General features: G+C 43.7%; 1 pseudogene; it reads left to right on the top strand.

The window, feature by feature from the left end:
- Nucleotides 1-890: 890 nt before the first annotated feature.
- On the top strand, nt 891-2,207 carry LOC116889268 (annotated as a pseudogene).
- Nucleotides 2,208-3,992: the final 1,785 nt, after the last annotated feature.

The following is a 3,992-nucleotide window of genomic DNA, read 5'->3' on the forward strand; positions in this document are numbered from 1 at the left end:
TTTATTGCAGTTTTTAAATTTGTTTTCTTTCTAAAGAGAGAGAAAGAAGGCATAGCATTGGAAGGATGGGGAAGTAAGGAAGATACAGGAAAAGATGAGGGGAAACTTTGTGTTAGAGTCAGGAAATTTTAGTTATTATTAGCTAAATGTCCTAATTTTAAATATTCCACACAGTTCTTCTTTTGCAAACAGTGGTTAGAAGCACAGGCTTTCGCTACAGTAAACATCTAAGCTGAGATTTGATTCCATATCAAACCAGTTGAGTTTTTTCTCCATGAAGTTTCTCATCTTTTCAAGTGGGGATAAGAACGATGTCCGCATCATTTTACAGAGTTAAGGATTAAATGTGATCATGTGAGAAAAATATTAGAAACATAGTGAATAATAAATGTTAGCTATATTTATTGCTGCTGCTGATATTCTAGACTTTCTGAGAGGAAATAATGGGTAAAGTAATGTTTTTCAGCTTCAAAAATGGTTTATTGAAACAACAATATTAAAACAAGATAAGATCAGCAGAAAATTTGATATATGGTTTAGTGGAACAGAATAAAAACTCAGTCCCCGAAAGGTTTAGAATGTGATAAATTTGGTATTTCTTATCAGTGAGTAGCATGGATTATTCAGGAAGTGATGGTGATTCACTTGGTATATTTCTTCATTTTAAAAGAAATAAGTGCGTACTCTTTTTTTCATTGTAGAAAAAAAAATTGAGTAAGAACAAAAAAGTCACCATGCTCCTATCCTGAAGACAGGTGCCTAGCTAAGTGACAAAGCACAGTTTAGAAACCCCCTAGAGGCAAACTCTGTGCTGTGTGCTTGTGCTCGTGCTCATGCTCTTGCTCTTGCTCATGCAGGGCACAGGGAGGGAAGTGAACCCAGCAGGGAAGATGGAGCTGGCCACGCGCGCTCCCAGATCCCCCAGATCCCCAGAGAAGTAGCTGACATCTTCAATGCCCCCAGTGACGAGGAAGAGTTTGTGGGTTTCCAGGATGATGTTCCCATGGAAAACCTGTCAGAGAGCTGTGGTAGTTTGGACTCTCTAGAGTTGGAGAAACAGAATGTGTGTTTGCATTCCAAATACTTCTGAGAAGAACTTAGAAAGGATTTTCAAAGAGGGGTACAGACTTCGGACAATGAAGATTTTGAAGATTCTGAGTGAGCTGAACATGACGTAACCTTAGAGCTCATAGAGAGTCAGAGCTGAGCGGCGGTGACAAAAACATTCTATGATGAGGACGAGGAGGGGCGATGATGAAGGGGAGGCTGCACCTAGAAGAGGCCGCCAGTCCACGAGAAGCAGTTTTGGCCTCCACGTAGCCTTTCAATTCCCCATCAAAAAATGGCAAAACCGCCAGATAAAAATACCTCACACGTGCTGGAAAGTAAGACGGATCTTAGAAGAGAGAAGAGCTGCAGACAGCCCAAGGAAAAGAAGACCCTGCTCTGACGCTGAGGATGAGTCCAGGGCTGAGAGCCAGGAGAATTCAGATGCTCTGCTGAAAAGGGCCATGAACATCAAAGAGAACGAGGCCATGCTCGCTCAGTTGCTCGGAATTGAATTCGGTGCCGGATTTCTTCCCTGTGAGGATACCACCCTCAGCTTCTAGGAGGAGAACACCACGACGGGCCTTCTCAGACAGACAGATCACAGGGCGCGCGAACCCAACCCGGAGCGCACGACCCCCAGAAAAGTTTGCTCTGGAAAACTTCACCTTCTCAGCCACCAAGCTTACCGAAGAGCTTTACAGTTTCAGAAGAAGGAAGACAATTAGTGGGGGGAAATGCCAGAAGTATAGAAGGCACGGGGTATCTTCTTTCCGCTCAGTGAAAGACATCACCGAGGAAGAATTGGAAAATCGCCATAACTGTGCGTGATAAAGTCTATGATAAAGTGCTTGGTGACAACGTGCCATCAGTGCCGACAGAAGACCATCGATACCAAGACGGTCTGTCAGAACCGGGCCTGTGGTGGTGTGCGGGGCCAGTTCTGTGGGCCTGGCCTGCGGAATCGCTATGGGGAGGATGTGCGGACAGCATTGCGGGATCCGGAGTGAACATGTCCTCCCTGCTGTGGGATCTGCAATTGCAGTTACTGCCGGAGACGAGATGGCTGCTGTGCCACTGGGATTCTCATTCATCTGGCCAAGTCCTATGGTTATGATAATGTCAAGGAGTACCTGGAGAGCTTACAGAAGCAGCTGTAGAAGATGGTCGAGAGGAGAGGGATCTCTCGAACGTCACAGGCGGAGTCCCAGAAGACGGGTTGGCTCTTTGTGCCAGCCTTAGACATTTCTTTTTTAGAATTTACTAGTTCTAATACTATTGGGTTTTTTTTTTAAGAAAATGTTTATATGCTTAAAAAGATTTCTCAGGAAAATAGTAAAGCAGAGAATTCTGTACACATACCTGCACAGACCTGAATCGTTACAAGTGTCTGCTGAAGATTTTAGAAGCACAGTTTGAATGGGGCAGAGTTAATGCTCAGGTAAGTTAGAAAGAAGACCTTGTCTAACCGCTCTTGCCTTTGACCGTCAGCTCGGCCATGGTCACTCCCTTTCTACAGAGGCTGTTGCTTTGCCTCCCAAGTGACCACATCTCAAACCTGAGAGTTTACCCTGCTCTGAACATTGAATTCTGGGTCGTTGGAAATTTGTATTGAAGAATGGTATTTTAAACTATCAAGCGCAATTAACCACGCACTGTGAGTGGGGCGTCCTTTTTATTAAGAGACAACAGCAACAGACACTGGAGGCCTCATCGTGCTTGCCTCTTCCCTCAGGACCTGCCTGGAGCCTGCTGCTTCTATGTTTTAAAAGTTCTTTTTAGAGATCTTGCTTTTTATAGAACCCTCACTGCATCGTTTCCGAGACTTAGGGATATGAGATAAGCCACGGTGTTTTGATTGGGTGTTGGGGAAAGCTAAAATCAATGAGTATATATCCCTTATAGGTGTTCAGTGTTTTTGTTCTTGTGTACTGTGATTCCCCCTCCTCAAAGAATAATTCTCTCACAAAAGAATGTACACCCCTGTCACTGAAACATGCTCACTGGGTCTGATTGAAGCAGGAAGAATGTAAGTTGCACCGAGGCCGTTGATGCTTCTAGCAGTAGAGCTACACCTGCCAGGACCCACTTAGCTCTCCTGCCTTTGCTCCTTAGCCTGAACGACCACAGGTAGGTGAGGCCTCTCGCTTTGGTTTTGTACGGAGCACTCATAGGCATGCTTACTTAACTTCTTGTCGGTCCGCGGGTATGGCTTTGGCGAAGATGACCGGCATCGTGGATGTTAACTCCTTAAGGCGGGCATCAACAAGGGCTCCTGACTGGATGTGCCACCTGGCACCTGGGGCAGAAACAACGGTTGCGTAACTGGCGTGCCAGTACTGATGCTCTAATCATTTGATTCAATAAATGTTCCACTTTTTACCATATTGTCAAAAAAAGAAAGAAAGAAAGAAAGAAAGAAAGAAAGGAAGGAAGGAAGGAAGGAAGGAAGAAAGAAAGAAAGAAAGAAAGAAAGAAAGAAAGAAAGAAAGAAAGAAAGAAAGAAAGAAAGAAAGAAACCCCTAGAAAACCACCAAATTAAGTTTTGGGTTTAATTCAAAATTTTTACTTTCCAATGAAATATTGCTCACACTAGAGACAAAACGTAGAGAATGCTAATCAGTACCTTATGTTGTTAGAGCTGTGGGACCTGCACTGACTGTTGAAAGAAAGTCATTCTCGAGAGGAATATGGAAGTGCTTAGTCATAGCAAAAATACACAAGTCCAGTGAATCAGCAGAAACTGCTGGCTGTGTCTACTACAGATATTTTCCATTTCTAAACAGGGAAGTATGTATGGGGCTCCATAGGTGTGGTGCTATAACATCAAAAGCAATGATGGCTGTCTATTTAAGGCGTGGTTGAAAATATTTGTCTATTGTTCGAAGTGCCGCTTTCCATTCTGATAATTCATTTCCCATATGTATAAATCAGCTCTATCTTCA

Source organism: Rattus rattus, chromosome X (assembly GCF_011064425.1).
Source record: "Rattus rattus isolate New Zealand chromosome X, Rrattus_CSIRO_v1, whole genome shotgun sequence".
NCBI classification, from domain to species: domain Eukaryota; kingdom Metazoa; phylum Chordata; class Mammalia; order Rodentia; family Muridae; genus Rattus; species Rattus rattus.